General features: G+C 40.3%; 1 protein-coding gene across 1 annotated transcript in view; it reads right to left on the reverse strand.

The window, feature by feature from the left end:
- The window catches only part of LOC131062441 (uncharacterized protein At4g17910), a 182,536-nt gene that overhangs the window by 148,854 nt on the left and 19,528 nt on the right, over window positions 1-14,154 (reverse strand). The gene's annotated exons all lie outside the window — the stretch shown is intronic.

Here is a 14,154-nt window from a genome sequence, read left to right on the forward strand (position 1 = left end):
AATGTCTATGGAGGTAAGAACCTAGGAGTTTGAACATTGAAACATTTGAAACAATGAGTTACTGATGAAGTAAACTGTGACACAAACAAACCTTCAACATTCAATTGAAATTAGAAACTAAAAGAACTGCATTATAATTATCAATTATAACGAGACTGAGACTAGAAATGTCAAATGCAATCTCAACCATAGTGAACAACTACAGTACTCACAGTTCAATACACAATACAACTTAAACTTAATCATGTAGTCCTCACAAAATGGCAAGTATACCCAATCATAAATCAGAAGCACATGCTTTTTGTTGTTCACCAAAAGTGATAACCCAAGTATACCTGCAATCCTTCTATGAAATGGCCAATTTCAATCTATGAAACACATCAGGGCTTGGACAACATAACATAGGACCCTAATTGATCCTCCTGCACTTCAGGTTCTGCTAGACCTAGGGGGGGACACCCTTTGATGCTTTGAATACAACAATTACAAACACATAACTGCATTAACACTAAGCAGATAGATCATTTCACAAACTCACCAAATCTAAAAACACATTACAGATTGGCTAGATCTGTATAAATCATAAATGAAAACAGAGCTTGGAATGAAAAGAACACACCCCTACACATAAAGGGAAATAGATTTGTCTTTTAAAATGTTGATCTGAAACCATCCCCAAATCTGTCAAAGACCAGTGCCTTGTTCATTAAATGGGAAAACGACATTACACATTCTAATTTTCAGAACAAACATCTTTGCATTTGAAACGTCTGAAAATACCTGGAGATTTGCAGCTGTAAACTCTTGTAGATCTGGAGATTTATTTCACCTTTAGCACGGTCTTTTATCACAGAGTCGCCACCTCTTGCACAGAGGATATTTTGAACAGCAGAACCATTCAATCACAAATTTAATTCTCTTTACTCCTTCGATCTCGCTGCAATAAACACTCTTCCAGGCTGTTTAATACTGGTATGAACCACAGAGTCGCCATCCAATAAGGAATTGGGGAAAAGTTCGTATACAGCTGCAAGAGCTTCTTACAACTTTGAACAAATACAATTTACCGTTACCTTTCATAAAATATAACATGAAACTCATGGATACTTGCATATCCAGAACAAGGAACACTTTCTAACTCATAAATTCACTTTCACACTCTGTGCATACACAATGGACAGACTGACTGGATGAATTTTGGCAATTTCCATTCTCATTTCCCCAGCAGAGTCGCCATTTTTTAAAACAAATGAATGCAGCTCCTCCCTCACGTGGTCTCCTTCTGGCAGCAGCAATAAAAACCTCAAGCAATGGCAACGTGGCATGGTGTGGAAAGTTGAAATTCAAATGGCAAATTGCTAGCATCAGCTTCACCTCCCACGTGATTGGTGAAAGGGGCATTTTGAAACAGTAAATGTCATGTTTTTCCTCCCTGCGTTGTGGAGTGGTAATCTGCAACTCATTTTCCATATTTGTTGGTGGCTGCAACCCATTTTCTCTCCTCTTGCGTGGTCAAGGTGCTGAAAGGCATATGAAATTATAAGTAAAGTGCAATGCCAGCAATGCCTCCTCTTGCGTTGTGTCTTGAGGAAGTGTTGACGTGTATTTTGTACACAATCATACACAGAATAAAATACCCAACTGTAATATCCCTTGGCTAATCTGACCCTGTTTTGCTTATATGAACACCAAGGAATATTGTCAAACATTTGGCATACAATGTTTGAAGCCGCTGTAGTGAATTCTTTATTTGTCTTCTTTGGGTTTGTAGGCTGCAAATGAAGTTATGGAAAACTTCTAACAATGCAAAGTTGTTATAGAAATGATATACTAGCTGTTTTAGACCTTTCCACACATGTGTAATGACTGAAATTAACTAGTACAGCTAGTTGACATTAAGACAAACACTTGTCATGCATCCCAAAGTACACCTACAGCCATTAGGCATTTAAGCAAACAATTGGCATGAAAGCTAAATGGCTGATCAATGTTGAATGTTACCATGAATGTGGAATATGCAAATTATATCTCCATTTAACATATGCAACCTCCAAATATTTCATGATATAATCATAATAGAAAATGATGCAATGAAGTAATGATTTTCTAATACAATGACCATAGATAGAAAACCTGGTATTTCAATGGCTGCCTTGATATATTGGTTTGATTCTTCTCATATGCAAATCCCTTGTCACATATATATAGCTGTTCAACCTCTCTAAATCCCCTTCTATAGAACTCCAACTACTGTAGCGCACTGTTCATGCGCACTGTTCACGGCACTGTTCATGCGCACTGTTCATGGCACTGTAGCGCACTATTCACGGCACTGTTCATGCGCACTGTTCACGCGCACTGTTCATGCGCACTGTAGCAGCAAGAACAAACTTGCAATCTGCTCTTAAAACCTTGAATAATTTGTTGCCAAATAAGGATGATTCACAACCAACTATAAATGTTCTTCAACAATAAACTTCAAACCCTTGTAGAAAACTTCACCAATTTGCACAAATGAAAGAACTGAAGTATTCTTTCCCACAACTGCAATAATTCAGGTGTTATTTCACTCCTTCAAAATTGCTATCAAATAGGAAGTTTTCGTTTCCTATGATCAAAGAAGAAAATTGCGAAAGCCCTAGGCTTCACAATAAAAATCAATCAAAATACTATTCATCAACTGGATGCCGAGAATGAACTCTTGCCTTTCCTTTTATTCTTTCCTTAAGAGAGCTCAAACACCTTCCTGGCCAATGTGGGATAAAAGATTTATTCCCACATTAAATTATTCACTTAACGCACTTTATTATATTAAAGTGACTTTATTATTATAAAGTTACTTTAGAACTTTATAATAATATTAAAATATTAAATAAATCACTTAAGTCACTTAAACTTTAATATCTCTTGATGTACTTGTCTGATTGCTAAGCCGTCTGAGCCAGGAGTCGACTCTCCCTGTTCTCCATGTGATTGGATGCCTGTCTAAAAATAGAAACCCTGAATAGTGACTTACTATAAATAGTAAGTATGTGGAACTGAGTCAAAAAACCTATGCAAAGGCCAAAACCTGAATCCAGCTGAAGAGTAATGTCTCTAATCACCAAGTAACTGCCACACGAGGCCCTCTATCAATAATTATTAGCCTACGAGGGTCAAATGATAGGCTAATTCTTACAAACTCTGATGCTCGCAAAATGGGGACATTACATCCTCCCTCACGTGGTCTCCTTCTGGCAGCAGCAATAAAAACCTCAAGCAATGGCAACGTGGCATGGTGTGGAAAGTTGAAATTCAAATGGCAAATTGCTAGCATCAGCTTCACCTCCCACGTGATTGGTGAAAGGGGCATTTTGAAACAGTAAATGTCATGTTTTTCCTCCCTGCGTTGTGGAGTGGTAATCTGCAACTCATTTTCCATATTTGTTGGTGGCTGCAACCCATTTTCTCTCCTCTTGCGTGGTCAAGGTGCTGAAAGGCATATGAAATTATAAGTAAAGTGCAATGCCAGCAATGCCTCCTCTTGCGTTGTGTCTTGAGGAAGTGTTGACGTGTATTTTGTACACAATCATACACAGAATAAAATACCCAAGGGTACCTTATCCTCTCTTGAATAAAGTCTCTGATTGCTGAAGATGTCGCAAAAAAGGATCAATCAGGGCGACTCCAATGTTCTTTTATGTAGGGTCTGTACGTGTGGATAAGCACCAGTGGTCGTTGTGATTGTTGTTTCATCAAGGGGCCTTACGTCAATCCGAGCTGCAGGAACAAGATTTCTCTAAACTAACAAGTTCTCAAAAAGATCAAAAGGGTAGGGCTTGCAAGAGATAAATTCTAATCTAATCCTAAGAACAACTCAATGTAGGCTAGACTTGGCAAGGTTCTACCAACTTCAGTATCGCCAAAGAATTACAACTTTACTGAAACTGATGCGATCTTCTAAGGTGAGTAATGATTTTTCAAATCATCAAGAATCATAGGTACTACCATGAAGGTACATATCAATGACTGAATGATGAATGAAGGTTTATGCAATCCAAATATTTCCAGTCGACCACACAAGGCGTCCTTACAATCAGTAAGAAGCTAGTGGTTTGGAGTACGAATCTCACCAAAGATCAAGCCCAACACTTAGTCCTTCAAATCTAAATACTACTTTGACTGAGGATGATTCAAGAAAGTAAACAACCATGAAGATAACCACAAGAATTGCAATAAAACACCATAACTTCAATATTTTATTGATCTCAAAGCCATCATGAACAACAATTGTTTGAAATTCCTTCTTCAAAGCTCAATCTTGCTACAAAATACTTGCTTCTCAAAAAACTCTAACTATTTCTTATTGCTCTCTCTTAACTCTATCTCTATATCTATCTATATATCAAAATGAAAATGAATGAGGGTATATATAGCATCCTCAATTACAATGAACGGTCCAGATCAAAAGAAGATCAATGGCCAAGATTATGACACCTAAACCCTAATTAGGGTTTATTACAAATAGTCCCCTTTTTATTGAACAATATTAAATGCATAGCCAAATATTAAATTTGGCACAAAAATCTAGGAGACATAGACCAATGACAATTAAGGTGCCACATCATCTATAACAACCTTTCTTCTAGAATCTTATTTCCCTTCCAATGCTCTTTCTTAGCATATGCAGTGAATCTAGACACGATTCCCTCAATCTCAGCAATTGGAATCTCGGGAAGATTCTTCATTCGTTCCTCCAAGTGGATGACCTGATCGAAAGCCTTGAGAAGAGCAGTGTCCCATCCAGGTTCAAGTTCTTTGATTTCCTCAATCAGGAGCATGGTAGCAAACATCTGATCCCGTTGCTCATCTATAATAACATTTTCATCTTTGCAAAAGATGACCTTGACTCTTTCTTCTAATTCCTGCAAATCCACATCTCTCTCAACTGCAATCCTCCTGCCAAGAATAGTACATAACACTTCAAACACCTTGTCCTGGATCGGATGGATAATCTCTTCAACTTGATTGCATTTGTTACTGATGTCCTCAAAAAGAACTTCTTTCATCTGGAGTAAAGTTGACCATTGGAGTAAACTATGAGGTCCTCCATCCACTATCTTTTCTTGTGCTAGGACCTTCCTCGATGTTTGTCTGATTACTTGCAGGACAGGAATGATAACATCTTTAGTATGAGCAAAGGTGGCTACCGTTATCATTAAGTTGTGGATGATCTCAAGAACCTGGATAGCTCGATGAATGGTTTGCATCATTCTTGTTGCAAATTCAATAGCAACTGTATGGGATTTGTCAATCCAAGAGCTCATAAGCTGGACCAAACTCCTGACTCTCTCTGCCTCACCAACTGACTCAAGGGGAAGTGCCTGCGTAGAAGATACTGCTGGATCCTGACGCCTCAAAGGCTGATTGAGATGGCTAAAGTAGCCTCTCCAAGCACTGACCTCTCGCTCAAGCTTTCTATTCTTTTCCATTTCTTCTCTAAGCTTGTCCTTAAGTGCCTCAAATGAATCAGTGGCCTCATCCAATGTCTGCTCGACTGTGAGTGGACCAAGCTCAAATGTTTCTACATCATATTCTTCTGCGAGGATCTCACCTTCATACTTGTCCACTGCTGGTGTAGCTCTCTGCAATTTCCTGGATCTTGTCTCATCTCTGATCATCTTAGACATCTTAGTGGCCTTCCTCTTTTCTGTCACTTCCTGAGAATTCCCGACAAGGCTCTCTAAATCAATCACGTTATCTTCGTCCTCAATCACAATCACCCTTGTCAGTCTCTCCTTTAACCAATCTGGAATGGCAGATCTTGTTTCTCTAACCTGTATCTCCTTAGGCAATGTTTCTTCTTCTCTGAGAGGAGATGTCGCTTCGTCATCATTCTTGTCTTCATGTAGCTCATTGACATGGAGAGATCGACTTGATGAACGTTGAGGTGCCTGTCCTTCTTCTTGTTTATCGTTCTGTACCATTGATTCCATAGATTCCTCCATTTCAAGTGTCCTCTTCTCTTGTCGAGAAGATGTGCCAGATGAACGGTCTCGATTGGCCTCTTGCTTCTTCTTGGAGGATTCTCTTTTCTCTTTGAGCCTCTAGGATGGGGATTGCCTTCACTTGCGCTTCGAAGGTTGCCTTCGCTTGTGCTTCTGGTATTAAGATTTCCTTCGCTTACACTTGCTCCTCCTTCTCCTGGCCTTTCCTCCAAAGTAAAAGTCATAGATATGCCCTGCTCTCTCAACTTTTGATGTTGCACATCAACCCATCTGCGAGTACAAGACAAAATTGGAGCCATCAAAACATCTAGATCCAAAATTTCAAGTTCATTCCAATCTAGCCTCACTGCTTTGCTTTCTCGGTCATAAGATGATTGGAGATGTCTGCCACTGTCCTGAGCTTGGTCGGCCACTCTGTAAATTTTGCATTTCCCGATGAAGTCTAAAGGCAATCTGGAATGCATCTTTCTTTTCACTTCAAGATCATCTGAGAGATTCATCATAAAGTCTTCTATCTGAAACTCATGCTTGTATTTTCTTCCGACTGTCTCCTCTATATACCCATAAGGATCAAAACTCTCTCTCAAAGCAAAGAATGAAAACGAATATAAGGCCAACTCCTTTTCTGCATCATCCATGGCTAGAGCATTAGGACATACCTCAACTGAATTTCCTAGTATGATTGGCACAGGAACTCCATTTCCATGCCTGTGTCTGAATGCCTTCGCATAAGCTGCCAACTGTCTAGTTACCTCAAGTAACACTATTCTGTCTGTCGGATATCTTGGCAACATGTAGGGAGGTGAAGGACATCCATGAACTCTAATATATGTAAACTTCTGGAATTGGATAAACCAAGCACCGTACCTCTTTACAAGTTCTTGTGCATCTTGAGATAGCCGATTGTGAACCCCGCCTTGCAATGTCCTAGTGATGTTCATTGTGAAGGTATCATTGACTAACTTGTAGTTGCTTCTTGGAGGATGGTGCAAATGAACATAGGAATCACAAACTCTGACTTCCCCGGGTCCCCTTCCGATCACTCCTCTGTGAGGTAGTCCTGCATATTCAAAACTCCTGATCAAGGCGTATATGATATATGAACTCATGTGGAAAGACTTGGTGGCCTTCAATCTTCTTAACTGTACGTCCAAGCAATGGCTAATCATTCTAGCCCAATGAATTGTTCCTTTTCCTTGAACTATCACTTGGATGAAGTAGAACATCAACTTCTCAAAATAGAAGGCTTGAGGAGCTCCTGTAACTCGGTTGAGTAATGTTATCAAATCTCTGTACTCCTCCTGGAAGTCGATCCTATGTGGTGTGTTCAGAATCTTGCTCAGGCGAGGACGACTCTTGAGTAACCAATTCTTGTTGATGATGCTTAAGCAAGTGTCTGGATCATCTTCGTACATGGACCTGGCTCCTTCTAAGCTTTTATAAATCATATCTCTGTGCTCCGGAAGATGGAAAGCCTCACTTATAGCCTCCTCTGAAAGGTAAGCCAAAGTGTTTCCTTCCTTGGACACGATCGATCTGGACTGTGGATCATAATGGCGAGCACACTCGATCATCAACTCATGGCACTGGATTGCTGGAGGGAAGCCGGCCGCCTTGATAATGCCACTTTCAATTATTCTCCTTGCGACAGGTGATGGCTTGCCAATGTAAGGGACCTCTCGAAACTTCTTCGTACTGAAGTTTCCCAAGTTGGTATCTCCAATGTTGCTCCACTTCGACACGATCTTGGTCTCCAATTTTTCGTTCTTTTGATCTTCCTTCATGACGGCTAGACGACTGGTGGATGCTCCTGCCTTCGGGGTCGCCATCGTGACACCTACACAACATTTCATAATGAGTAATAGATTTTGAAATATAGAAATATAGATTAAAATTAAAGATTGATTTTAGGAAACTTCATGATAAATCCTTGAATTATCATTTCCTAAATATAACGATGCAATTTTGGAATTCAAGATTCAAAATTCAAAATTCAAAATGGAGGCTAGGACGATTCAAAATTCAAAATTTGGACAAGGGGGATCTTGCCATACCTTTCTTGAGAATTAACTCTAAAAAGATGCAAAATTAGGAAATTCGCCTAGGCAAAAATGGAGATTGGAGTCTTCAACGTGAGCTTCTCCTAGCAAATGCGCCTCCTTTATCAACTTCACCACCTTTGGGGTCTTCAATGCCTTGAAGGGAAAATTCGCTCCACCTCTAACCAAAAACAAAGTTCGCACTCCTCCTTGGATGGAAATTTCGCTCCCTCTATTGCTCTTCCAAATTCGCATGCAACAATGATTGAATGATGGTTTAAAATGCTTGAAAGTACCCCTCTTATATAGGCGCTCACCTCCTTAATTGCACATAGGCCGACTTTTGGAAATAAGGCAAATAATAAATAAATTTTAAATAAAATGGAGGCCGACTTTTATAAAAATATGGAAATATAACCCAAGCACTCTCCCTTTTTTATTTAATTTAATAATTAATTAATTTAAATGCCTTTGTATTTAATAATTTCGATTTTTTAAAAGGCCCAATCAATTATTAAATGCCTTATGCGCTATTTTTTAAATGCCATTTTAATCAAATAATTCAAAGTTTTTATCGAATTTTAGCATTTAATGTATTTCAAAATTTATTGGCGCCAAAACATGAGAGATATTTGGGATACTAACCACATCGCTCTGGTCCCTGGGAGAGGGACAGGAGCGCCTTAGCCAACTTGGATTGATTTTTACGCTCAAAGTCACTTCCTTTACGTCCAAACTAGGATCTTCATTCGTAACTTGGAGCTTGATCGATTCAATTTTTTGAAATGAATGCCTCCTAGACCATTTTCGCCCTGGTCCCTTGGTGAGGGACAGGAGCGATTTTTGCTTTTCCTCCTTGGTCCTTGCTTTTTAAATTGCCAAATCAACTTGCAAGGTAGGCAATGATCATCCTTGTTTGTTCTACGCATGCCAATCTCGTCCTTTGCAAAGCAAACTTGATTTTTGGAGATTTTCGCCCTGATCCTTGAATGAGGGACAGGAGCGAACTTTATATTTGAGCTCAAAATTGTCGAGCCTTGGGGTCAATTCCTTGTTTATCATCATCGAAAGGCATTCCTTACTTTGCAAAATTCTTGCCTTGGCGTGATTCTGGAGGGAGATGTTGGATTTCATAGAAATCGCCCTGGTCCTTGACTGAAGGACAGGAGCGAACTTGCATTTATGGCACAAAATTGTTGATTTTTGACGTTAACTCCTTGTTCATCATCTTCCTAAAGACATTTGGGATCCCGCATGACCTTGCCTTGACGTAGCTTTTGAAGGAAATGGTTGATTCTATTGAAATCGCTTTGGTCCTTGACTGAGGGACAGGAGCACCATTTTGTTCTTTGTGCGAACCCTTGATCATATCAACTTCCAATTGCCTTCAAGGCGTAAAACATTGTTTCTTATTCCTTCTTAAGTCTTGCAAACGATAGTAGTACTCCAAAATTAGGCACACTTGAAGAGTTCGCTCTGGTCCCTGGGAGAGGGACAGGAGCGATTTAGGCAATTCCATCAAGTTCAGTGGTCCTTTGCAACTTCGTTCCTCTTAGAGACATTCCAAACATCATTTTGACTTCATATCTTGGCTTGGACTCGACCAAATTCGGAAGGGAATGCTAGATAATGCATATTTCGCCCTGGTCCTTGACTGAGGGACAGGAGCGAACTTTCATTTGTAAGCTCATTCGTGTTTTTCCAACCTTCAAGATTATCTTCAACGGATTGGTTGGGTCACCTTTCCTTCATCCCAAACTTGAAATTCGCTTTTCCTTGGTCCGAAACTTGTCCTTTGAGAAAATCGCTCTGGTCCCTGGGAGAGGGACAAGAGCTATCTTTAAAATTAGCCTTGGTCCCTGACAAAGGGACAGGAGCGAACTTGTGCCTTAGGTCGATTTTCTCCTTCGTGGTTCATCCAAGTTATATTCAACGGGCAAAACGGACTCTACTTGATCTCTTCCAAATCGCAAAATCACTTAATCTTGCAAGAATAAAGCAAACTTGGTGTTCAAGCTCCGGTCCTTCAGTGAGGGACAGGAGCGATTTTGTCATTTTAGCATATTTCCTTGCTTGCAAATTACTTCAAATTATATTCAATAGACAAAACGTGTCCTCCTTGATCTCTTCTAGTCAAAAAATTGTCTTGGCCTTGCAAGGACAGTGCAACTTTGAGAAACAAGCTTCGGTCCTTCAGTGAGGGATAGGAGCGATTTTTGTCCTTAAGGTCAAAATCTCAACTTTTCATTGCAGACGACTAAGTCTTAGTGCTCCACCATGTTGATTTCATCCCTTATTGCATCCTTGACACTTCAATTTGATCAAGTAAGGCCAAAAATGCCCTAAGTAAGCTATTTCGCTCTGGTCCCTGGGAGAGGGACAGGAGCGATTTGGCCTTAAACTTTAAAAAATTTGCCATTTTGAGTCTCAAAAAAATCTTCCAAATCTTCAATTCTTGCTCGATTGCATCTCTTGGCGACCCTGCACAAGACAAATGAAACAAGTCAATAACCAAGATGCATAAAATACCAATTTCGCCCTGGTCCCTGGGAGAGGGATAGGAGCGATTTTGCTTCTATAAGCCAAAATATCAAGAATTTAGGCTTTCAGTCACTCCACAAGGCGTAATTAGGTCATCTCCAAGGCCAGGGGTCAATTATCAAACTTTCCAAAATTTGGTCAAAATTCACCCGGACAAGATTGCACAACTCCATCATTAACACTTAGGTAAAATTTGATCTTGCTTTCAAAAATTCCGACTGGACCTAGACAGACACACCTGACATCCTGACAGACTCATCCTATTTCAAAATTGCAATCCACGCAAGGATGCTCAATAATCTTTCAAAATTTGACTGGACTGCGACTTGAAAATATCAAAAAAGGAAACCCTAAGGCTTAGCCCTAGTCCAGACGACTCACTCACTAACCCAAAACCCTAAAAGCAGAGAGAAGAGCAGGCAAAACCGAGCAAAAAAAAGGGGGGTCCCCATTTCAATGGGGCGATGTGTGAAATGGTCACAACAGGAAGGCACAGAACACTCCAAACTAATGCAAATATCTAACCCCCTGCGTGGATGGTGGAGAAGGAATATGGAAGTTTTCAAAGTGTTTAAAACATAAGGCATCTGAAACATGGCAATGTGCAGTAGGCAGCATGGTAAATGGGGAAATGCGTTAAAGTTATAAAACAAACTTTCAGCCATTGCAATTTAATGGTGTATGGCTCTCCTCCCTCCGTGGCAAGTAAAGGAAACTTAATGAGTCCTTGAACAAATGCATTTTGGCAAGTTTTAAAAAAAAAACTATGACTATTGTTTTAATCCTCTCTGCTGTGAGCTCCTGTATGGTCTTTGACTGTGGGCAGTGGCAAATAGAAAAGTTCGCAGACTTCCAATTTTAATGCCAACGTCCTCCATGTCCTGCTGTGAGGTATAAAGTCAATTCAATTTTTAGTGGCTTTCAGCATTGTCAATTGGCAAGTAGAAGGTGTTATAACCTCTAGCAAATGCAAGCAGCAGCCCCTGTGTTGAGTGAAAAATGTAAGGAAAGCTTCAGCCAATGCACACTATTAGGTGTAAATCTGAAAACTCACGCCTTCTACCAATCCTCCCTGTTCTTCAAAATGGTAATAGAGGGGGGAATTAATAAATCTTTCAGTAAAACATCATTGCCAGCCATGAAAACACTCAGAGAAAGCTTTAAAAACGCAATCCCAGGCTAAACACATTATCCCACATTGACTGGGAAGTGGTATTTTTTTGTGTTTATAACCAAATCCACACACATCTATAATGTCAAAGCCACTTGGGCTTTTGACGGACGGTGCCTATGGGCGCCCAAGGTGGGCCCACGTGCGGGCACGGATCCCGAGGTGACGGAGGAGGTGACTGAGCGACGACTAGGTGGACCCCACGCAGGCACACTTCTCGAGGCAAACAGGCGAATTTTGCAGAGAAGGGCCGGCTTAACCAATGAGCAGGTTGCAGAGGATCCGACGAAGCGCGAGATTTCGCGGGCCGAAGATGCACGCGAGTTACACCCTGCGAAATGGCAAAAAGAGGTAAAGATCGTGCATGTTTCAAGAGATCAAACGGTCTGCGCTGTTTCGCGAAGGAAGTTGCTCGCTCGTTAAGGTCCGCGAAACGCGAAATGGCGAAAATGCATGGTAAAGGTCGAGCAAGTTTGGAGCAGATCGACGGCCTGCACGGTTTCGCGGAGTGAAGATGCACGCCGAATAAAGGCCACGAAATGGCGAAAGCCAAGTGGCAGGTCCAGTCAGCGATCCAGCGGGCGGGCCCCGGTGAGGTGGCAGTCCAGTGGCGATGACGTGGCGCCTAGGTGGACGACAAGCAAGCGGACACGTGGCGAAGTGACGAGGTGTCATCCCAGGTGGCGTCCAGTCAACCCCATCAGCCAATCAGATCCCGCCATGTGGCAAAGCGTCAAGACCAAATGGGAGCAAAAATCAAATTTAAAATCAGTTAATGATATAGTTTAAACTATATTAAAATTCAAAAAATTTAAATGATGTGCACATGTTGAGGATTAATTCGCCCAGGGTCTCAATTTTGGCCAAAATATGAAGTGTTATATATCGCCGAAAAGCTTTCGGAATGAGGAATCCGGTCAAGCAGTTAATTTTGACAAATATGGGATATTTTGGAAGCAGTTTCCATGGGAGTGAAATTCAATTAGAGAGGAGATATTTGGCAATTTCAGTTGCAAATTTGATTTTCTTCCCTCTCCTTATTCCCATTTCTTCTCATTTATAAGAGTTCCAGAATTTTGTGAGAAGGACTCCAGTCTTCATGGCTTCCATATTCTGAATTTCTTGACCCAAACTTGTAAAGTTCTATGAATCTGTTCAGGGTATAGAGGCTGTATTGCAGGATGATAGATTGTTTTCTAGTTGCAGGTCTTACTTGTGTCAGGCATGAGTAATTTCCCATGATATTGTCTTTGTGTATGCATTTAATTGTTATGAATTGAATCCTCAAGGAGGTTATAATTTGTCATCTCAAGGAGATTGTATGATTGTTTGTAGGCATTCTTCAATGAAGAGTTTAAATTCTATAATCAGTCATAAACAATGGAATGTGTCCCAGATCTGATAATTTTATGAATGGATTGAGTAATGCATTAGTACAAGGTATTAGTGCAGGGATATGTTGTAAGGAAAACCAATTTGCAGCTGTGATTAACATTTTGTAGTTCTGTGTGTGTGACTCTGTTGCCCAATGAACAAGTCACTGGTCTTTGACAGATTTGGGGATGGTTTCAGATCAACATTTTAAAAGACAAATCTATTTCCCTTTATGTGTAGGGCTGTGTTCTTTTCATTCCAAGCTCTGTTTTCATTTATGATTTATACAGATCTAGCCAATCTGTAATGTGTTTCTAGATTTGGTGAGCTTGTGAAATGATCTATCTGCTTAGTGTTGATGCAGTTATGTGTTTGTAATTGTTGTATTCAAAGCATCAAAGGGTGTTCCCCCCTAGGTCTAGCAGAACCTGAAGTGCAGGAGGATCAATTAGGGTCCTATGTTATGTTGTCCAAGCCCTGATGTGTTTCATAGACTGAAATTGGCCATTTCATAGAAGGATTGCAGGTATACTTGGGTTATCACTTTTGGTGAACAACACTTTCAACACCACCCTCCATGCTCTAACAGGCTCACTGATTTCCTCAATTCTTGTTCTTTTTTCTCTCCTCTTTTCCAAATGCACAACAAGACATAATTTAGATTTTCAGAAATTGAAAAGAGGCAGGACAGCCTTCGTGGCCACCCTCGCCCATTATTTGATTTTATTGGTTGTTCTTCTTCTTTTTTTGGTTGAGGTACCCTCTGCTTTCCTGGGGATGGCTAGACATACCAAGATGGGAAAAACACAGATACCAGCTTGCAAAGGTACTGGTATGGTGGACAATTTACCTATACCATAGGAGACTGCTATGGGATATTTCATAGTGGTTCTTGTTTTGTGGAAAAAGAGGTGCAGAAAACTACAACCCCACAAGACAAAGGACACTTCACCAACTACAGAGAGAATTATACTGCCCATGTATTAGATAAAGAAAAAAATAACCATCCATGTAGTTCCATCTAATATGTTTTCTATGGCCA

Source organism: Cryptomeria japonica, chromosome 8 (assembly GCF_030272615.1).
Source record: "Cryptomeria japonica chromosome 8, Sugi_1.0, whole genome shotgun sequence".
In the NCBI taxonomy this organism is placed as follows: domain Eukaryota; kingdom Viridiplantae; phylum Streptophyta; class Pinopsida; order Cupressales; family Cupressaceae; genus Cryptomeria; species Cryptomeria japonica.